Raw genomic sequence first — 24393 nt, forward strand, 5'->3', positions numbered from 1 at the left:
TTATTGCAATGAGTGTTTAAGAGACCTTATTTCTACAACTCTAAGGCAATGTGTACCTCTTTTATTTGCTGATGGACTGTATGCTGTTAAAGTGAAAAAAGTTACAATAGAAATAAAATCACTCTGATTGTCTATGAAGCATAATCTCATGCAAAAGAAAAATGCAAGATCTGGGTTCATTAAGCATTTATTTGTAAATAGCATCATCCCTTGAAAAATGACACATTTAGTTCTCTGACTTTATTACCAGTTCCATGAGGCTCAATGTTTTTCTTCAAATTATTGTGATTATTATACTCAGTCTGAGAATTTGACACCTGCTGTTTCAAAACTTGATCACAAATGTTTCAGAATATACATCAGATAGTACATATGAGAGACAAAAGACTCAGACTACAATAGTGTAGGAAGATTTTAAAAAAATAGCAAAGCCAAAATTGTTCTTCCCCGTAAATAAAATCAGTCAAAACAGTTATCTAGAATATGAAGAGAACATGTTAGGTGCATTTAAATTAGTAAAATGAAATTTATAATGGAATAGTAAAAAGAAGAAAAAAGATTCTACTAGCAGAGGATATAATTTCAGTTGAATCCCGTAACAAACTGTCTGTAGGAAAACAATACTAACAGGGATACAACTGAGAGTAGGATGGAGAAGCACACAAGACCAGAAATGCTTGAATTAAGAAGAATGGAACATCGTTAGATAATAATGGGTAAGAACAATGTGTGTAATATTGTACTTTACTTTTCATTCATTATTTAAATGGTAAAAAGACAGGGCACCTAATACAGTTTAATATCTACTGTGTTCCAGTGAACATAATAGTGATGTTTAATCTGAAAGTCTATTTTTTTTATTCCTTTTCCTCTTAGTTTATTCTTCTTTTTCTTGTATTTATAAGTGGCTGGCTTAATAATTGTACTGTTAACTTTGCACAGTATTTCTGAGATGCTTGCTTATAATAGAAGCTTCAATACATAAATCAAAATAACGGAGAGCATTGTATTGATGATTATTCAAATAACATCATCCATTAACAGCCTGTGCATCCTGTAGCTTAAGCAGTGTTTCAATTTGATAAAGCAATTAGATGTGATCTTAACTTTGAGCATGCACCGAAGTCTGTCTGCAATCACATAAATATTTAGGCATACACTTCAACTGGAATGAAGTGCATATGTAGGGTTAAACAGATGCTTTGCTGAGGCACAGATTCTAAAACTGTGAGCCTGATCCTTGATCTATTGAAGGCTTTCAACTCTGCTGGATGTTAGCTCTTTTATTATGTGTAAAGCTGTCCAGGGAGGATGAGATACTGACCCTAAAATGAATAACAGTACATTCAGCCAATGTTTTTGCTCATGTCTGCTTTGAATAGAGATGGAATAAAATTAATGTCCGAAATCTGCCTTATTTGAGAAAAGAAGTAAAAAAGGTCAAAACTGGGGGGCCTGCACTTGGATATAATACCAGTTTCTGTCTTTTATCTAAAGGTTATTGATGTCAGATACAGGTAAGAGCTGATTCTAAAGTGCTTTGGTTTTTATTTACTTAGGGTATTTTGCAATGCATTGTATTTCTGCAGCACAAAGACTGGTGTTTGCATAATTTCTTTGGGAAAACAAAAATAGAAAGGAACTCCTGTGTAATCAGGTCCAGTTTATGGCTAATGGAGGCAACTAGGTCATATAGTTCTGATAATAAATTTATCAAGCTCTTTGTTTAAACCCATTAGATTTTTTTACCCTTCATTGCTCCTATCTGAAAATTGTTCCAGAACTTCGGTCCTCTGTTAGTTATAAATCTTCTCTTTCTGTCCTAGATGTGTTTACAACCAATTTATACCCATTTGATCTTATGCCAACATTGTCTTGGATTTTAACCCCTCTTCAGTTGAAGAAACAACAAAATTTTAAAGGAGAAAAAGGAATTACATTGTTGAAATTCTGTAACACTAACAGTGTTAAAATATAGAAAATAGAAAATACTCTCACATTCTGATTTTGGAGTACTTTTACTCACTTTCAGAAGTAACCATCGAAATCTAAAAATAACAGAGTTTTCTATTTCTCTTGAAAAACACATAAGTGTGGACATAAACATGTAAGTGTAGACACTCCTAAATAATAAACAAGCATACATCTATCCTGATAATTAATCATTCCTAAATAAAGCAGTAGCTGTGTTATCTTCTTTCTAGCCCTACTTAGCAGTTATTTTGAAAGGACACTGGTCAAACCACTGGTCTCTGGGGACAGCCTTTGTTTCTCACAGACAGAAGACTCAGGAAACTAGCTTCCAAAATATTCAAGGTTTCTGGATTGTACCAGTTTAAGGCTATTTGCACAAAAGCCATTGTTCTGAGGGCAAACACTGGGTTTTTTCCTATCATTGAAACAGGAATTTTCATGTAACAGAGGTTTCACAACAAAAATTGGGAACTGAATTTTTTTCCAGGGGTTTTGGGGTTCTTTCTTGTTTTAAGAAAAGTTACACTACTTCTCCTGCTTGGGTTAGGCACTTTATTATCCATTGGTCCTATTCCCAGATTGTGGAATTCTTCTGTCATTTATAGCCTTGGCAGAGTACTCACAGAATATAGGTACAGCCCCGGGTAGAAGAGGAAATATTTTCAAACAGGCTTCTGCTTCTTCTTTTCAAAGAGACTGAACAGGCTACTTGCAGGTGATCATCTGTCTTTTGATTACAGAAATAAACATATAAATATACATATATTATACATATATATAATATAAATACACTTACAGATATAGATAATTTTCAATACACTATGAATGTAGCAAAATCAGATTTTTTTTTAAGACAGCGAACACACATAATGAATTTTAGAGTTATTCAAAGCAATAGTATCGTAAATATTTCTTCTAATTGCAAATCCCATTTATAGGTTTTGATTTCAAATACAAAAAACTTGTAGAAAAATGAAGACTTGAAAACAGAAATAAATATAACGCCTTGAAAATTGTGAATATCGAAGGCAGAAAATTATTTTATATTTTAAGATCTGCACTTCACTAGTCTTTTTCCAAAATAAATAAAGTCAAGGAAAAAAATAACACCACATTGCAGCTTAAAATATTCACTAAGAACAGCTTTCTTGGACCACCAATACCATTGTTTCCTGAAAGTGAAGATTTTGTGTTGGAAATACTTGTATCCAGCTTTGTTGAAGACTATAGGAACATATAAATTTTATAAATGTTGAAAGGCCCTGATAGGACACTGTCAATATTCAAGGATATCTTCAAGATAAATATGCTTGCCACACTGAATTCTTCCCTTTCTTTTCAGGCTGGTAATAAATCTTGTAAAGTAAGTTCTACTTTCAAAGCATAGGAAAGGGTTTAAAAATATCCCATAAATAAGAAGAATTAAAAATGCTAGTGCCCAATCGTATTGATTTCACTTACAGTTGAGGGCACTCAGCACCTTGCAGGAGGCTCTTGCAGCATCAGATGATCAGGCCCTTATGCAGAAGGAAATCTTTCATTGATTGCTCTTAACTATAAATGGTGTCATTTCAGAAGAAGCAGCACAGAATGTCAAATGTGTGACACATTTTTAGGCCCTCTCTTGCAAACATTCAAGCACAGGGGAGCATGTACACAGGTGAGACAACTTGATGGGGTCAGCCAGGCACAGGGAGGCAGGAGCCAGTCTCCCTTGGCTAGCCTAGGCAGAACCTTGCAGCCAACAGATGGATTTTCTCCACTCCCTCATTTCCCTCTATGAGCCTCCTTGAAGGCACGTGACCTGTGTGCAGAAATTTACTCCCTTACAAGTGCTCTCAGAAATGTTTCCTCTCCCTCCCTTTCTAAGTCACTTCATGCACTTTATTTCCTTTTAGTGAACTTTCCAATACGCCCAGCACCTGTCCCTTTAATATAGCACACAGGGTTCTTTCCCTCCATACTGTACATTATCCTCATTAACACATATCAGTCAAAAGCACTGTTAATTAAACTGGCAAGATGATTACACACGCCTCCATGTGCCCCCTCAGAGCATCCGCTTGCCAAGATTTTTTCCTCCCTCATCTAAAGTGGGTGGAGAAAGCCCTGAGTAAACCAGAATTTAATATTTAGAAAAAAAGATGCCAGTGCATTGTTTTCTTGGAGCAAAATGGCTTACACATTATCACCACTGTCCCAAATAAATAAATGCAACACTGACACCAGTCTGTAAAACTAACACATGCATATTTGATCTGTACAGGCACTGCATATTATGATGTTTCCTTTCAAAGCTCATCTCCAGATAGAAGACTCAATACATTGGCATTAAAGTCTGGACTAATGAGGATATCATAAAGAGTTGATTAAAGCTGGACAAACCCAATAGGTTAAGGGGATTGGGATGTTTAACTTTCTTTTTCCCTTTTTTTTTTTTTTTTGTCTTTGTAAAAATCTGAATTGTTTCCTAGGTTTTCTATTCACTTCCACTTGTATGTGACATTTTCACAAGGAAATTCATTGGCTTCCAGCAAGTATTTCCACAGCATTTCAAAAGTTATAACCATTTTTGCCACATTGCCACAAAACTCTTTACAGAGTTTGCAATTCTGTAATGTGCTTTGGATCAGGCTCTCTTCAAGAATACTATGGAATGACAGGGCTGGAGGGTACAGTAGTGGAGTATAAATAAAGGCAGGCAGTGGTGATCCCTGAAGCAAAGATAATGTACTTTTCTAGTACACATACACAGGCTTGATAGCTGCAACATAAGCCATCCAAACATCTCCCTAGCAGAATGCTCTTCTAAGAAGCTGTAAGAAAATACTGTCTTGCAAGGAAGGAGATGAATTTGCAGAAATCCATCATTGAGACTAAAGAAATGTTTGCTCCATAGCAGAACATGAGCACCTAAGCTCCTGAGAAGTATGGACTGGTATTCAGCTGACTGCTAATACCTTATTCTCTAGTACAAGAGATGTCTTTGAATTCTGAAAAGAAAAATATAGTGTAGATCAACAGCACTTTAGCAACTGGGTTTTTTTTTCGTCCTGTACCAGAAGAGGTCAAGATTTGGAAAATTATTGTGAACTGGTGAAAAATTAGGGGAAAGAGAAGCATAAATGAGAAAAAATGGGATTTGCTCAAATTATTTTTAAATGTTTTGTTCAAAACTGTCTTTTGGAAGCTGAAAGGTGGTTTCATATGCAAATAAACACTGACAGCTGGAAAGAGGAAAAAAAAATTCTTTTTAAAAAAGAAATTCACAAAGGCTTCCATGTTCAACAAATATTTCCTAGTTTGACTATTCCACAATTCCCGATAGAAAAATTTGTAAAAAATCTTGACCTCTTGTATGGGATTTTGACACATGATTTAACAATATTAAACCTATCTTAACAGAAAGGAAAAGAGACACTCCTTATAAAGCTGTCAGGCTGACCATATACAGGTCAGTAAGAATTCTCTTATTTTCTTTGAACTTCAGCCACATTTAGCTAAAGAGAACAAGACTCTCCTTGTGCAATATAAAGCAATTTTCCCATCAAAAGTCCTGCATATACAATTCAGAGGGGTAACATCTTACTTATTGTTTCAAAGGGTAGCATAAATATCTCTGTATCATGATAGAAGATCAGCAACATTTAATAAACAATTATCAATTTTAAATAGGAAATGTTTATTAAAATTAACTTTATTATATCATGTGTTATTAAAATTTAATTATTAATTTCTTTTTCTTTTAAAAGTGAATTCTGATCACTTAATTTTGAAAATTTTTTGCTACCTATGTTCCTAGCTGGAATTCAGCTAAATTTCAGTAATCCAGTTTAGAGAAGAGAGGAGCACTAGGTGCCCACAAAAACATACATGCACACTCATACACGGGTATTGAAAGGTCTCATCATACACAAAGAAGATAATCAAAAACCTCTGACCCAGACAGATTATAGCTTTGCTCCAGGACAAAATTTACAGCTTGTTTTTTCTGCTGCTTTAAATTGAGATGCCTGGCTCTGTTGTACTGGGCACACCTTCTCAAAGTGACCTTGGTTATTTTTGGAGTGGAGGCAGAGTTTGCCAACCATCCCTTCCAGTACTGTCCTTGAAGTCCCAGTCTTGACATTTGCAGCCTATTTGCAAGCAGCAGACATGCACTGCAAGCACTGCTGGACCCAGTCCCACCCCCTTTGAAGTCAACAGGATTCAGACATTGGGTTCAGTAGGCACCTATGATGGAAGCTAGCCTGATATTGCAGTTTAGTTAGTGCTGTCACTTGTTACAGAAGCTGGGCTAAAATTTACCACCTGAGCTTCCCTCTTCTGTACGATCCGTCCACATCAGTTCTAAAATACTGAGTGCTACATTTATTACTCAATGGAGCATTTTGGATCTCTGAAATTGGCAGGGAAGTGCATAGATGTCACTACCTTCAGTTTTTATTACTTACTAGCAATGATGAAGATAACATTTTCCTTGGTAATTAGGGAAAGCAATGTGCTAAAAATGTAAAGGCCTGTTTTTATGAAGAATCTTTGTGCTATCTGGCTTGTACATAAGGGACCAACTGCGGCCCTCTATGACAAGTAAAAAAGCTCATCTCACCAAGGACAGCTTAGGTAAATACTGATAGAAGTCACCCAGCAGATAAAAGAAGAGTAGAGAGGAGCTAATTTCTTCATCATAAATCCTCCTTAGGCTTAATGTGTGTGTTGTGCAACAACCACCAGCACAAGAAGGAGGTGACAGGACTCACACCATTGAGAAACCCAAACTCATGCAAACAGGTGTAGCCCCATTATTCACTCTTATACCCCACACACCAAATGTCCTTACAATGATTTTCTGACTCATGCCAAAGAAACCCCTCAGATGATCACTGGTAGGTAAAGGTTATGTTAGAGCAGTCAGTGGTCTGGATTCTTGTCAATAAACCACTGCTTCAGGACACAGAGCCTGAGTAGGAAAAAACAAGCTAAAGGCCATAGTGATAGTCCACAGGAAGTAATGGAAGTAACAGATCTAATATAAACATGGATCCCACTGGAAGTCGTTTATAGTTCCCTAAAGTATGCTGCAAGAGATATAAGTCTTAGCCTGAGCAATTACCCTTCCCTCAAAATCTACTATAAATATGTTTACATGATGACAAAAGCCTCTTAGTATTTCTGAATTACAGCTGGGGAAAAAATGGGAACGGAAAATATGATAATCCAACCAAACAGGAATATTCCAATGACTTCCAAGGAAAGCACATTGAAAAGTAGTTTTGGAAACATGACAGAGTGATAGGAAGGGACTTCAGGCATATAGGCCATATCTACCATCTGTTAGATTTTCCAGTTTTACAGGGCTTGAAAAAGGCACTCGCCCACTTGCAGTAATGAGTGAGAAACAGTCTCTGAGGAGAACAGGCAGCATCGGGGTGAACTTCACAAGACTGTGTCTGCTTCCTTGAAATGCTCAGAGGCTACTGCTAAAGAAACAGATCAAGTCTGGGTTGGTGGAAGAGACTTCCCACCACTCTAAGCATGAATATCATGTTACTAGTAGAAAATGACTGTGCAAATTAGCCAACAGATGGAATTCAAGAATACTCTTTATTCTTTTTTTCTGAAACATCCAGTCCCAGGAGATGTTAAAAACAGGACACTAGGACTGCTGGGTCACCGATCTGATTTATTGTGGCAGTCACCTTACTTCAAATGATTTGAAGACATATTAATATACACTCACTGCAACAACTATGTTCAGGCTCTGATTGAGCCAGCAGCAACCAATTTTTTTCTAGAAACCTTGGGAAGTTGGATTCCTTTCGTTTCTTTCATTTTTAAGCACGTGACAAAGTCCTGCAATGTTGGTCACGCACCCTAGGCCATAATTTAGTGACAAAATCATATCACTCAAAGACAGAAAAATATATCCATCACTTGCCTCTTCAGCTATTTTTTACTCAGACACTGGTTGAAGAGTGGCAGACTTGGAACTGTGTGATACCTTCCTTATAATAATAGTATAGACAGGGATGGAGAAAAGCCAAAAGGTTTCTCGTGGAACTGGAAACCTGCAATACAGAGTACTAATTTTCTTTGAACTTTCCATTAAGGATCAGTTGACGGTCAGTTGGCTGAATTTAAACTATGTGAGCTGTACACTTCAAGTATTTATGATCTTTTCAGCCACAGCCAGGCGCATGGTTTGAACAGTGAATGTAACTAACCATTGGAAACTGGGAGATGGAGCAGATTTTCCATCACATGAACTTCTTCCATCAGTGTAGTCAGTGTTTTCCCTGCCTCCTACTCAGTCAAAAAATAAGGGTTTGATGCAGAATAATCCTTCCAGTGAAATTCTCTGGCTTATGTAAGCCCTTTAAGGTTATTCTTGTCTTGCAACCCATGCTGTGTCTTGAACACTGAACTGTTTGTTAGAGGGTAGACTGAGTTTGACCATTCTGTATATGTAGAGGTGCTCACATCTTTATGCCCTGTCTTCTGGAAAATTATTTGCTAGAAAGTATTAGAATTGAAAAGGATACTCAGCCACTCTAGAAGGAATAAAAGAAAATAAAATTGTGAGAAATTCACCAAAAAAAGTCTACTTTTATAAAGCACTCCAAATTTTCATAAATCAGAGATTCAGAACAGCATCTGAGTCTTGACCTTGGTGAGATTTGAACTTGTCACCACTGTTGTTTCTTCCAGTGTATATCCTTCCTATTGAAGAGACATGGAAAATTATTCAAAACCACCAGGTGGTCTCACAGTCAGAAAAATTACCAATTTCTCTCAGTCTTCAAGTGTTTTATTCCCTGTTCTCCTGACTGTCTTTACTGTTCTTAAAAGTAACTGGCATATGATGTCATAATTCTGAATTAATTTCTATGTCCTCTGCAACTTAATTGGCTGAACCACTTTTGGTACATTGGTTGGGTGGAGTCCCTCCTTACTGAACCTGCCAGCTCTCAATCTTATGCAATTATCTGTTATGAATATACAGGCACCTACAGACATAGATATTTTTTTTCCCCCATTGTATGCACACAGCCATTTTTACTGTAGAGTGACTAATATCTCTAGATCATTTAAATATTTTTCAGTCAGTATATTCATAACTATAACTAAATTTGTGCATTAAATTACATTGGGTTGTTCCAGAAAGCAGCCTAGCAGTTTTCATGACAGACAGAAATAAAAGGCAATGAAATTATGCTGATTTTTAAACATAATTTTCCAGTAGTTTAAGAAGAATAAGTTTTTCATTTAAAAAAGCCAGCAGGATCAGCAGGCAACTAAGTTCTGTTTTAGTTGAAAATCAGTGGGAGGGAATATAAAGCCATATTTTTTTTCCTAAACGGAACTGGAGCAGCAGCAAAGCTAACAAGTTGTAATCAGCCAAGATTTTTTTTAAACATTTTGCAAAAAAGGTACTTTTTAAAAATCCATAGTGCCCTGGTGCAATATAACAAAACATATTTGCTTCAAGTATTTATTCTTGCAGTAGAAAGCACAAGAAAGAAACAGGGAGGATAGGAGAGGGGATTGTAATATCCAAGTATAATTGGGGTTATTCATCTATATTTACAAAACCCTCAATAACCATCTATCTTATGCTGCATCCCTCCCAAAATATAAATAATGAAGAAGCTTCCCTCTGATGATAGGTGAATACTCACCAGCCTAATGTCAAGAAAACAAACAAAAGATCCTTCCAGCTCTCAGCTCAGCCTTTCTCAGTAGAGTGGAAATAGTGAAGTGGGTTTTTCAGCTTGGTGCAAAGGTTAAAAAATCAGATCAATGGTAAACCAACTGGAAGAGAGTTCTGGAGAAATCATTACTAAAGATTGTCCTGCTAACCTCCCTTTCCACAAATGTCTCCATTGACTTTACTGGGCTTTGGAGCACACCCAGAGTGATTTCTTGCCCACTGCTCTGTCAGCTGAAGAGAGAAAATCTCTCAAACAGGCAAATCCTAGGCCACTAGGGCTCTAGGGACTAATGCCAATAATGGGCACCAGCCAGAAATTTGCTGCCTGCCAGGACACTTCCACTGAAAAGATATGTTTAAGCAGATACCAAAATCCTGCACTGAACTTTTGCTACCGTTTCCAAATGGTCTCTAAGGCTATATAACTTTCTCTTTTACAGGAATTAAGAGTTACAGTGGCTGGTACAAGCATCAGAAACTAAAAGGAAGGTTGGCTCAGAGTAAAGGCTCAGGCATTGCTGTTTGTTAGGCTGTGCTGCCTTATTAAAGAACAACACTCAGATGGAAAGGTGAATAACCCTGTGATGACACAAATTAAAACATCTTCTTGAAATATTTCTTACCTCTACCTATCATAAATATTTTAAAAGATATATATATATATATATATATGAGAATTACATATAATCACAAAACAAATAACAAATGGTGAGATATTTCTCTAAATATACATCAGACTGCAACAAATTATAGGCTGAAAACACGTGCTGTGAGCTCTAGAAAGAGGCAGAGAAATAAAAGTGAGACTTATTTGATAGTTTAGGAGTAAAATTAAAAGGCTACAAATCTTGAATATTTTCAGGATGTTACAGGGTCATGAAGAGGTGTTTGAGGTTCTTGAAGAATTCCTTGAAATCTTCTTCATGTGGATTTTACTACATACTGCTTAGAGTACTCTCCATGATACAAAAGATGGAAGATTCCTGAAAGGTGCTTAATTATATGCAGCAGTGTTTCACCCATGGTACCAATGCAGTAAATGGTTGACACATCACCCTTCATTCCACCATCTGCACCATCGTGCCTTCACTGGACATGTTCTGATCCAGACCAAAATTTTACCATCTCTGACAACTTTTTATTGAAAAACTGGTCCATTTTTTTGTGAAAACAGCACATGACAAAGTTATGAATATCTCCAACTAGGATTAAGTATTGCTGATCAAGTCCATTTTAAACTTAAATTGGTGTCAAATAATGTGACTATTTTTCCCAAATTTTCTCTAGCAGAAAATTACTTGACTTTCTGGAGCACCACTGATAAATTTTAGAATATAATTTCTTTCAAAAGAAAGGCAAGATTATCAAAGATTTCTATTGTTATGTTATAGTCACAAAGAGGTCAAGAAAGACAGATGACCTGCAGATTTGATATTTGACTGCAGCTGTTCTATAGTCTGGGGAATAATTGGCATGTAAAAGAGCATTAAACTATGGGCACTCTGATTCCCTCACCCTGACAATAACTTTTCACATCATTATGGTGGAAGAATGACCTGCATAACTGACCAAACCAAGCCTCAGGTCACTTCAACAATTAAAAAGATAGGTAAGATCAATAACAGCAAACAGTAGCACTTTACAGCACAATGACTGGTTACATGTAGTATAACTGGCAGTAACAACTTCATATTTATTAGGGCTGGGTGAAATTAGAAAGAGGAAGAGAAAAAACAGTGAAGTGCTATTGTACACATTTGTTTTCTGGCCATCAATATTTAGCTTGTTCTGGAATTTCAGTGACTCATTGATTGAATGTGGAGATGTGTAATCAGCACACAGTTTTTATTTAAGCATTGATTCTTCAGTCAAAAGCCCCATAGCAACTCTCCTTGAGAATTTCTGACTTGTCAAGGCCCAGCAGTACAACCAATATAGGATGTGCTTTGTTCTACACAGGTGTAGATGATCAAGCAGACTTCAGGCAAAATGGGGTTCAGTACTCTGGTTTTGTTTGTTTGTTTGTTTGTTTGTTTGTTGATGGGGGGGGAATAAAATATTTAAAGCAAATTTTTTTTTTCAGACTAATAAAACTCTGTCCCTTTACTTGTTGTGAACAATCTTCTCTCCTCCAGAAGTATCATGAAGTAACAAGATCATTGGCTCAGTATTATAGAGATACAAGACTTGACAAAAATCAACTGATTCTTCATGATTATCCTAAAATGCAGACAGCTAATAGAATGGAGGAAATCTCTCATCTCATACTTGGGCTTAAAAATAAATCCAGATTTAAAATCTCTCATTGAATATTTTTTAATCTTAAAATTAGGTTTCTTAAAAATAAAACCCAGAAGGGCTATTTTGACAATATTTAGAATGTACATGCATTAAAAAAGCAAATGCTAATTTTACATACCCATAGTCAGCTCTCCCAGGCTTACATCCACTGGCTATGTGTATCATTACATCAGCTGGCATAGATTCCAATACTGTGGCTACACTGATTTTTACCAGCTGAATGTCTTCTCCCATGTTTGTAGAAGGCAGTTTAGTGGGCAGTGCCAGGAAACTGGGGTCAGTGGGAGACACATCAACCTACCTATCCTAGGGGAAGATTTCTGCCTTTTACCCTGTTTTCAGAGCCTGTGTTTAACCTGTTGGAGTTGTCATGACAATAACCTTCTGTCATTAATTTAAACTGGGTTTTAAGTTGCTTGTTGTTCAGCAAAAACATCATTGTAGACTGTAAATGATATCCCTCAAACTTTAGCCTTTGTTGGCTGACAGACCTCTTGAAACACAGTACACAGCAAAACTGTATCAAGATTAGAGAGCATAACTGGTGATAACTTTCAGTGTTATTATCTTAATAAACTTTCTGTACTTGATTAGCCTGGATAAAGAAGATATAGATCAGCCATGATAGCTGCAAAACTACAGATAAGCTGGTCATCCTTTCAAGATAAAAATGCCCATCTGTTCTGAGATTGTAATCAAGGACCCTTTGCTGATATTTATTCTATTCCTACATGGCCTCTAGCTAATTAAATACTAAGATGAAATCCATTGTTAATGCTTTTTCTTTTCATTTAACTCTCTTCATTGTACCCACTCTCTGCTTTTTTAAAGAACACAGAACACTAAAATCCTTATGGAAGGCTATAAAAGCCACTTATACCTAGTTGCCTCATATAGTTGAAGGGTTCAGGAACAGCAGGGTTTATAACTCACTGCTCTTTGGTGAGAACAAGAAACATACAGTAAGAAATTTGCTATAACAAATCCAAATTCACATAATTCCATGTATCTGGGGTTATGTACAAATTTCCATCTGTTTTGTTTGGGTTTGGGGTTTTTTTCCCCAAATATTGCTTTTAATATTCCTACTCTGGATTCCTTTCTGGTTGACTTCGTGAGTTTTTGTTTTAGAACTTTAGGGGTTGTGTGCCTTGGTTTCATTATTTGCGAAGTTGAAAAAGACATTAACAACATGTTACTCATCCAGGAGTGTGAATGAATAAAATTTAGGACTGAAAAGGATTATGTGTGGAGGTGATTCTCTGCCAACATTCTCTACTTTGCAGAGATATATTTGAATGGATTATGGAGAAGCAGCAATCTTTCCTCATTAAGGTTTCTGGTGGTACAGCTATAGTATTTCTTCTCCTCAGTTCTTCCATCATGGAGTTACTTCTGACAATGTCTGGATATATAATTTTTTTCCCAGTTAATTTTTTAGAATTCAATCAGTCTTCTTGATTATCTGAAGTGAGTTCTCAATTTGCAGCACACAGAACTACTAGTAGCTTATATGCTTCATCTGATTAACTAGAATCTGTTGTGCTTTGAACACAGAAATTTTTAAGGTACATCTTTTTTATATCAACTTTTGACGAAAGTATCTCCTTGCTGTCTTTATTCAATGCTCTATGTTGACCATTTATTCATTCATTAATAGACAGCCTCCAGCCTACTTTTTAACCTTAAAACATTTGGTCCAAGTCTTTTTCAAGCTTCAATAAACTGATTAAACAGTCATTTTTCCACAAGAGGAAACCAGCATCAAATGTTGTATTTTGTATACTGCTTACACTGTTTACTTGCATTACCACTACGACCTCTGCTATGAATGCAACTCTCTTCCACTGGAATTCAACTATTCTGCCTGGTGTCGTACCAACATTTTCTGAGATACAAGCTGACTGTTGTGGGGTGATTTTAACAAAGCTGTCCTGAGTGATCAAGGGCCCATGGCATTGATCATTCTGCCAGTTCCAATTCCTCTATGTTCACCAAGAATATCCTTCTTTCAAGATCTATTCCATTAATTCATTTCCTCAAAATTACACCAGGAACTTCTGTGCTTGCTGCACTAGATTTTTTCCAGCCACTAATGTCATCATAAACAAGTTTCATTTCCATTTTAGCACCCTTTGTTACAGTTGTTTATCAGGTCACACTTTCAAACAGCTGTCTGTAGCTTGTATTACAACCCAACTTCTAGCTGTGCCTTTCCACACTACTTCTCCATCTCTCTTTTTCAGTTTCTGTGGCTCTTCTTTATCTCAGCTCCTGCTATGCCAGGTGTCCTCTCCACATTAGTTCCAGACCTTCCAGGCATATGTGTTTCTGTGTCCCCATCTTTTTTTGGGGAGGAGGTAAAAAGAAAAAAAAAAAAAGAAAGGGAAAAAAAAAAAAAAAAGGAAAAAAGCAATTTCCATGCAAGCCTTTGTACACTATTTTATCTTAGCCCTACAGGCAAGCAGACTTCTAATATAGCTTTAGGAGCTTCTTGTATGCACCTTCTCTCTAGAACTTCTCCCGCTTCCACAGTGGTGAACCCAAGTGTAAGATAAGCATGCTTTCTTTCTTCCTATCCTGATTTCTCCCACTGCATTTTTTCTTTCATGCCTCTTGTCTTGCTGTACCAATTCTCCTTGTAATTTTAATCCACTGTCTCAAACCCACCAACAAATTTCACATACTTCAGATTAATTCATTAACATCTGTGCAATCATACTAACATAAATTCGTCTTAAAATATCAGAACTTTCTGTATTATAGAAATCTTAGCAATTTCTGAGTTCTAATGCAACATTTTTTATGACATTATTAGTGACATTTTATCTTGACAGGAAAAAAAAGAGCTAGGCAATGACCATATATTGTTCTAAGGACTTAGGTTTTGTAAGTGTCAAGAAATATGCAGGAGATCCAGGTAAAATATAGCATTATTTCAAGTACCAAGAGGTCATGAGCAAACTGTTGTATCAGATGTGTCCAGTTGCTGCTGAGCAGCTTATTTTATTTCAAGCCATGGCTGTTAGGTCATATCAGAGCACTGAAGACAAATGGGACCTGCTATTCCTATTCCTCTGTATATTCAGTCACTCCCATTGTTATTTTCAAATCAGTAACAAATATCCCTCAATAGACTTTTTTTCTGCAAGGTTCAAAAGCCATCCCTTCCTTCCTAGCACACTTGCATACAGCTCTTTTCCATTGCCTGACAAAAGCCATCATTGGCACCAGTGCCAAGCATTTGTGAATAATTCTGCCTGGAGATACCCAATGTACAAATTTATACTTCTGCTTTTTATAAACACTGCTTTAGCTACACCATCTGAGCACAAGAAATTAGTTCAATATAACAGTGGGTGTTGTTCAGTTGGACATAGATTCACAAAATCCTTTAAAGATTAGATTTTACTTCAACTCTACTTTTCTAATGATTTTGGTTAAGGAGGGAGGTGGAAGGAGGGAAAACAGAATGGAAGCAAATTGTTCTCAGCCTACAATTAGGATTCACAGGAAAAAATAGGCTGTCCTATGTAACTTAATATTTGCTTCCCACAAATAAATTCAAATGCACTGTAAGGATGAAGATGACACATCATTTTCATTCATCTTATGTCAGGCCAGCCAACTCCATTCCTGTTGATGAAACTTTTATCTCATCAACAGCCTTTCTGTCATTCTTTTTTATGTTTTAGTCTAATTTAGTCTTCAATGCAGATTCTTGTTGGTTGTTACTTGTTTGTGGGATTTTTTGCAACAACCTACCTTCAGTGAAAGGGTAGCTTCTACAGAATGCTTTCTTGATGCATTGTTCTTAATTGCCTTTGATTTCTAAGGTCATTTTAAGTGTTTTGAAGCATAGATAGGAAGCAGGACTCCAGAAAAGGAGGGTATGTGCTGATATTGTAATTTCTCTCGCATAACTTTAATTTTGCAGTTCTAGAGTTTAGTATGATCTGGTTGTCCAGGCTTCTCCAAACTGGTGAGAGAGAGGAGCAAATTGTCCTACTCTAAGGTGGTATGTGTAGACATTGGTTAAAAAAAAAAAAACAATTTGGAGCTTACACAGGCTTATCACGGACATGGGAGAGAGAGCAGAAGATATCTAACTTTTTACTGCTAAAGTAACTCATTTTTGTTCTTTTAAATTTCAATTTTATAGCTCACCTTACACAGACACATCTCTTGTAGAACTTGCCGTAACCACACATTTGTCCTGAAACCACATTCTGTCTATCCACACACAGGTTCCTAGAAGCTTTTTCTGCAAATAGATTCTAGTTAGAAATAATAGGGGAAAGAATAAACAATCTGGCTGCTAGTAGCACCATCTCTCTCAAAAGCCATTTACATATATGAATTGACAGTGCAAATATTTCTTTCAAGACTTGAACACTTAGACACTATTCTTGTTGAAAGACAGTGCTGCAGGTTAATGCTTTCCATAACCACACAGGCTAAGTCCTCATTGATGTGGTGCTTTGTTGTTCTGCCCAGTAATGGGCTGAGCAAGGGTTGCTTCAAAACCATGGAGAGGTCAGTGAGTTCCCAAGGCAGAGGCAGGAACACATCCCCTAAATAGCCTGATGTCCATCTTCTGTCTGGGTCCCATCAGCTCTGCTGAGCCTCTGATGACATTCCTGTCTACTGAAAACAGGACAGGATCATGTGCAGGATATGAAAAGTGAAGGTTTCCATCTAAACACTTGAGGGTTTCCAATGTGGCTGGTTTTCAGTTTTAGAAAAGAAACAGCAAGAATGCAACCTTGGTTAATGAGAATACAAATCCAGTAATGTTAGATTGGGAATTATGAGGCTGAGAAACAATTGGAAAGAATAAAAGTTAATTAGGTGTCAGGCCTTGTATTACTGGGCAAGGGCAGGCAGAGGGATGTGACGATGAGTCTAAGTCAAGAGGGTGTTTTTGGATACCAGAATGAAGAAGCTAATCAAAGATTTTTTTATATCAGAGTAGCCTTCAGCCCTGCCTGGTCTTTTGTGCTACAGCTGTCAGTGCCCAACTTTAAGATGATTAACTTCTTTTAAAATATAATTTTAGTCACAGTGCATTTTTTCTTTTTCTTTTCTTTTCCTGGTGACAAAAGGTAAAATTCTTCCCTGACCATTACTGGTACTATAATCAGCTTATGTCCTGAAATGTATGATTTGATTATCCTTATTATCTTGGCTTTCATAGCTATAAAAATGTTATTAGTGATCATAAAAGTATCTGCCCCCTTTTACTCAAGTCAAATCATTTTAGTTGGTTACCTCCTGTGGCAGTGTACTCAGCAGGTCAGATATATATTGAATATCTGAGCTTGTACAGAACTTTATGGTCCACAAATGAGATTTAAAATTTTACAAATCTCATGAGAGCAAGGCTCACCAGTGACTTGGATAAGTAATTCCTGCTCACTTGAGAATGATAAGAGTAGGGCAAGAATGCTTCATGATGCTATACTTAGTTCTTGGTGAGTTTTTGGTGAATCCTTGAGATTCTGAGGTGTTATATTTATTTAAGTTATTGGAGAGTAAGACCAAAAAACTGAGTTATCCTAAAGAACTTGATATTCCTCTTCATTTTCCAAGCCTGTATCTATAAAGGCATATCATACTTGTAGGCAAACATCACTCCTGACGCCCTGTGGGGGTGAGCTTGTTGCCAATTTTAGGAGCTCCCTAAACACAGACAGAACCTAGTTTAGAAAGGAGACCTCATTTATTCTGCACAGAGTGCAAGGTGGAGGTTCCACAAATCGAGAACACCATGGGGTAAAAAGTTACATCTTATATGCGGTGAACATTTTGACATGAGCCCGCCTATCTAGTACGTGCTATCCACCTCCCTAATGCAGATACACTTGTGTGACACAAAGCTCTTCCATTTATTATGCAACTTCCATTGTAGAAGTTATCTGATGACATTAGCTATGTTTACAAAAGGTGAGAAAATTACATCAGTTTCTTTTGTGGAAGTTATCTGGCGACATCAGTTACGCTTACAAAGGGTGAGAAGGTTCAGCCTGGGGACAAATAATGCAGCTTGAAGACATCAAGCTCACTGACTTGGGCCATTTTGGGTGTCAGAATAGACATCTCAAATTAAATTTTCACAGTAGCCAATCCTGACTTTAGAAATTGATGCCGAGAATCAATTCTCTCCCATTTTCTCTTGACTGAGAAAAAGCTAAAACCCGGTGTAGGAACAGCAGTGTCAAGCAGGGCTGATTGGTGGTAGGGCACCCTTCCCCTGAGTGCCGGGATCCTGCGCAGGGGCTGGCGGGGAAGGGTTAAGCGCGGCGACAGAGGAGAATTAATGGCCGGTGTCAGAAACAGCAAACAGCATTTGAGAGGCCAATACCCCGCTGGGCTCGAACCCGACCCCTCGCCGACCCGCGGCCGCCGGGCTGCCCGAGGAGCCGCGGCCGGCCCGGGGGCGCCGCGCTGCCGTGGCCGTGACCTCCGGCTGGGATTTATTGACTGGCGGCTCTGCCAGCCCCGCTGGGGCCCAGGTCGCCGGTGAAAGGTGTATTGATTACACATTAGTCTGCGAGGACGGGCTGGCATCACCGGCTCCAGAGAAACGCGGGCCAACTCTCACACGTTATTAGGTTTGGCATAATTCTAAGAGGACGCATAGGATGGTTTTATTTTACCTGGCAGCCGTGACATCCACTGATATAAAGGATATAATCACAGAAACTGAGTAAGATATTAATGTGGAATTTTGTTCAATAATTCTTGGAGCTCCAGGCTGGAAATATATACACTGCTTTCTAACATGTCACCATTTAATTTAGCATCCAAAACACTCTATCTATGCATATTTTCTCAATTTCTGTCAGTTGAAGCTCTTTAACAAGGGCTATAAAAAAATTCTGGATACAGTGACCAGAAATACCAGAAGGAAGTATAATTCTTTAACTGCTTAGTTAACTTTGCCTTCTATTTATGAAATTGAAGAGTTAGGTTTTTGGTGTTTTTTTTTTTTTTTAAAGACACATTGATAAATGTAGTTTAATTAACATTAATCTGTAATGTTTATTGTAAATCTGTTTTATTTACATATTTCCTTTCAATTGTGAAGTCATTAGTTAAAAAAGACTTGTTAAGCATCTGCAAAATTGAATGTGGGTGAATGTTAACAATTACAATCTTCATACTCACTGAGTTCCCAAAAAATGTGGGTTTAGAAATAAAATATATGATCTCTGTTCCAAATCACAACTCCCCTGACATCAATTTAGGTCTTAATATTAGCCTGAACTCCTACATGATTTTAGAGAAACACCATTTAGGTGAAAAATCATTTAAAAAATTGCTATCATTATTTGTGAACAGCAATAAACATCACTCACGCTGTTTACTTTATCACTCAATTCTCAGCACAGTTTGTCAGTGCTGACCAAGGCAATGAAAACATCTAGTTAAAGAAAGAGAAAGGCAATTTCTGAAGCTTTGTTAATGCAAGCAAACAGTACAGATGCTTGTCCAACTTCCAGTCAGGGCTGGACAAACCACGGCTCTTGTTCTTCACCCATTCCTGAGCTTTTGAGGTGCATCATGCTGGGCAGGGGGACCTGCCTTGAGGCCACCTCACCTGGCAGCCCAGTTCTGCTTTGGGGGAAAGGATAGAGCCCACAAAGCCTACCAAAGAAAAAATGTCTGTAAATTTTCTGTGTGCTTTTCCCTGCCTTACCCTAAACTGGCTCTGCACATTTCAGAGCTGGTCCCCGGGTGAGGAGGTACAGGGGTGACTCCCAGCTACCTCAGGTATGCAGCCAGTAGGCTCAGATTAGCCTGCTCCTCAACCCCCCAAGCCCCTCAGCACAGATCCTTACAGAGCATTTACTGAGAATAAGTACCTTCTTTTTCATATTTTTCAATCTATAAGATCAACAAAAATTGTTTGAAGGAAGACAAAAAAAAAAAAGCCAGGTATGTTTAAATGGTCTGGTCTGATTTCTCCCTGCCTTGCAGTCACTTTCCAGTGATTTAGTGAAAACAGAAAATGAAGAACCAGCTTTCCAGAAAGTTTGAATTATAGCTAATTGTGTTAAGTTAATTTTGGTCTTATTGAGCCCGTAGCACACTTTATTGATTGTAAACAGAGTAAATTTAAAAGCCAAACCATAAAAGCCTCAAGTCTACAGAAGGAAACATGATATGTATGCTTACTAGCAGTGTATTACTCATTCTAATTAAAACAAAAATACTGTGCTAATGGCATGGGGGCCTTAAAAGGTGTTGTTCAGAGATGGTGAGATGTTTGCTTTTGACTGAATAACACAACTGAACCACATCATCAGCAACTGTTAAGAGAAATCTGGATTTGCTGGAAGGAGCATCCAATTGTGGCTCATAAGAATCTGAACCATGATAACGAAAGCATGAGGGAAAGATTCCCCATGATGTACTCCTTTATGTTTCATCCCAGAGCAGGAGTTCATATTGCCTGCTTTTCAATGAGAAAGCCTGACTCAAATTTTCCAACATTTTTCAAGGCAACAATTCACCTAAATGTTAATATTTAGCTAAACATCTTTGGTTTGTGTGCAAGATAGAACACTTTAACCCAAAAGGGAGGCAGCTTTTCTGATCCTCATTATGACAATAGTTATTGTAGAGTTTAATATTGGAGGAAGATGTCATTTTCCATACGTATTCCAAGCAGCACTGGGTTGCACCATCAGAGATGACAGCTATAACTGAGGATGAGCAAATCACATTCAGACTGCACCAGATAAACTGGCCTACCTCACAGCAGGACAATTCAAGATCTGTTGATAAAATTGCATGTGTTATTCTGTGCAAAACTACTAAAATGAAAGTAGAAACCACTTTCCACAACACACACAAAAACTTTTATTCCTCTAAAACAGGCCCATAAAGGTGTTATCAACCACATCACACCAGTGTGTTACATAGGACATAGGTGAAACATTCATCTCAGTTTCAAAAGTAGCATCGGTGTCTGAAGGAACTCTTTTTTAATTAAAATAGAACTATGGTATGCAAGAAAATGGTCATGTGCAAAGATGAAAACTGTCAATGCATTTTGTATAGCATCCAGAATGCACTAAACTTTTAATTCCTTCTTTGCAATACAGCACCTTGTTTTAGATAAATAGCACAAAAAATGCCACCTACCAGGAAAAAATTCTGTTTCTAAGGCACAAAGCAAGTTCTTCTCTAAGCTAGAAGGCTGTTGTACCACACAGAGAACAACAATTTACTAAGGCCACTTTTCTTGTTGGTGGAAGAATGGAACATATTTGTTAAAGTTTGCACTGAAGCAAAGCATATTGAAATGATACTGTAATGATCAAGCTAACAGAACTGCAGATTTAAATGAAAGTTTCCCCTTGTAAAAATAGGAAACACATATGAAAGGCATAATATAATTGAGCACCTCCCCCGAGCCTCCAAAGAGTAAATAGACTGCAGCAAACACCGACAAACCAAGCTGATGCTTGCCCCTCACTCCTACTGGAGCTCTAAGATGTGAAGAACATTTATATCCAAACTTCACCACAGGAATCAAAATCATGCTAAAAGTTACTAATGTATGGAAACCATGAGGGAAACACTGTCTTCAGAGCTCACATTGCCACACAATCCAGCCCTGCACAATAGTGCAATGCCCTGGGTATCATCACCTGTTCTCCCAGTCACAGGAGAGCCACATGTAAGGCACTTATCAGAACACTCACTGGATAAATCTACTATATCCACAACTTGAACAACCCCATCAGGTGAGAAGAAGACATTGAGAAAGATTTGCACGTCCAACAACCAAATGCACTGATCTGAAAATTAAATCCCCAGTGGAACTCTTCAGAGGCAGGCAAAGTGTGACACAGCTTGACCCAGCTGCCTCCAGTTGGCAAGCACATATTTAAACTGAATTAGAGCTGAATTTCTGGCCATATTTTTAAGAAAGCAAAACCTGTGAAGCCCTAGCTATCAACAAACCAAAAAATTAAAAAAAGATAAAGAAAAATAAGTAAAATTCTGCATGGTAAATAACTGCACAGTAGTGTAGTGAAATTTCTATTTGCCAGTTATGAAGTTAAAAATTTTTACTAGAATGCATCTGGGAGCTCTGAATTTAACTCTTTCAGATGGTGAGTGCTGTTCACTTGGTTTAAAATATAAATGTCAGTAGGTAAACTGAAGGCTTGCTGTAAATCAAACCTGCACTGTATAAAAACTGTTATTTGTGTCCTAATGGGTCAAACAGAAGAGGTGCCCTCTCTAAAAGAGCTGGATACCAGATTCCCCTTTCATTGATCGAGGTTTCAACTCTGGGTGCTTGAGTTTATGACAAAAGAGTTCACAACACCGCTGGCAGGAAGTCGATAGTTTGATAGATACCCTTTGCAGTTGGTCCTGTCTCTAGCACTTTAACCACGCTCTCACTCTGACAGTTATTACTGCTGCAATAAATTCTTCAGTAAAACAAATAGGCTCTCTGAAAATGTATTAGTGCAGGCACACTATTTTACTTAATATAACTGCAAGTCTTAAACAGGTAACTACCATAGTAAATAGGCCAATATATTTAGAAAGAATCATGTGTGTGCGCGTGCATTTACAGTAAGTTACCTAAAGTTCCCTTCAGATCAGGTTGCACAGTATTTATTACACCTTCAGGTTATACTTTTAAAATTCACAGAGTGACTGACAGTAGCAGAGGCTTTTAAAATCTATTTTATAAAATGCTGTAAGAATTCTCACATGGTTTTCAAAATTGCCTGGACAAGTTTGCAGCCTAAATCTTTACAGTGACCACTAGACCCTTTACTATTGAAAAACTGTACTCATTGCACTCATGCTTAGCCTTAAATGATGCTTATCTTCCAGAAATCAAAGTGCTGTTGCCATTTTTTTACAGCATGCCCAATAGCAAATGGCAACAGGTTCTGATTGGATCAGGCTGTGCCCAGAATTCTTCACTGGGGGCCATAGGCAGCAGCAATTCACTCACTCTCCCTTTCCCTAGGCCATGTGTCTTAGGAATCTCAGCCCCAAAGGAAATCTCCACAGATTTTGAATTTTGAATTCTCATCAGCTGTATTTCACGGTTTCATCAAAATAGTTTCTAGAAAAATCTGCAAACATTTGTCCATTGCCATCAATAATAATAGGCAATAAGAGAAAACTGCTATTGATATTCTTCTATGTTGTTTCGTTGCACATTTTTTCTATCTGCATTCATTAGCAATTTTCATCAGATATGTTTAATTAAATTAATATTAAAAGGTTAATATTAAAGCTAATTTATTAGCAGCTATACCAATTTTTCTCCACTTACCCCACAGTCAGACAGAAGCTGTCTACGTACAGAACCCTTCAGCACTCCTCTCTACATCCACAGACTTTGTGTCACTTAGGGAAGATGTCTTGAGACATCTATCCTTCAAGATTAAATGCATCCCTTCTGAGTGGCAGTTGCCACAATTGAAGTAAGCATTTACTGCTAGTGCTCAGCCATGCAGCTAACTGCTCTGTGGCTGTGGCCTCTCAAGGTGTAGGACATTCATGGGGGAACACTGGTAATTTTGTCTTACCCTGCAGGCATGCAGTTTCTGGCTACATTGTGAGGAAATATCGTTGAGTCCATGCTGAGATTGCTGTGCCTGCTGCTCAGAGCTCTCATGAAATGAACTAAAAGGATAAGAGCTCTCTTGACCTTTAAAGTCCACTTATTTAGAGTGATGGATCTCCCAGACATTTAAAAAAAAAATAAATCCCAAGCCCATTAGAAAACAAGTGAGGATTGGCTGAATAGAGTGATCAAAATTCCATCTGCTAGAACAAAGAGAAAATCTGTGTTTTAAAAAAAAGTAGAAGTTCATTGGCAATTAAAGTTCATTTCTACAACTTTATCACTAAGGGCTGCTAAGAGTCTCCCACTCCCCATTCTACTTCTGCCACAACAAGAAGTTGTATTATTTTTATTTCTTTGATGTCCATTCTGTTGTTGTTGTTTTTTCAAAACCAACCTGTCTTCCTTATTACCAGTTATCAAATCAGCCAAAATGTTTGCTTGTGTAAAGTATGCTGGTGAAATGATGCAGAAAAAAACAGATTCAGCCAAGTTCAGATATAATTCCTGGGACAATCTTTATGACCAGAAATCAAAGCAAAATATTATTAGGGGGAAAGAGGAAAAAAGTTAACAAAACCCCCAGTGTCTAGGGTTTGATCAGGTTGACTAGATAGTGTTCTAAAACCGAGGTAATTTCTCAAATACTTTGTTCCTCTGTCTTAAAGAGAGTTTTTCTCTTTCCTCCACACCCCTCATCTCCTCAAGGAGAAGCAGGATCCATTTTCCATGCAGTTAATTCTTTATTCACCAAAGTAGAAGGTTTTTAGCCAGTAAACCATTTTGCTACACA

General features: G+C 37.5%; 1 long non-coding RNA gene across 3 annotated transcripts in view; it reads left to right on the forward strand.

The window, feature by feature from the left end:
• The first annotated feature begins 366 nt into the window (after positions 1-366).
• LOC143694411 (uncharacterized) overlaps positions 367-24393 on the forward strand; it is a 141095-nt gene continuing 117068 nt past the window's right edge. For all 3 annotated transcript variants that reach the window (XR_013182880.1, XR_013182881.1, XR_013182882.1), the window contains exon 1: positions 367-716. This is a non-coding gene — a long non-coding RNA (uncharacterized LOC143694411). The remainder of the gene's footprint in view (positions 717-24393) is intronic.

Source organism: Agelaius phoeniceus, chromosome 6 (genome assembly GCF_051311805.1).
Source record: "Agelaius phoeniceus isolate bAgePho1 chromosome 6, bAgePho1.hap1, whole genome shotgun sequence".
In the NCBI taxonomy this organism is placed as follows: Eukaryota; Metazoa; Chordata; class Aves; order Passeriformes; family Icteridae; genus Agelaius; species Agelaius phoeniceus.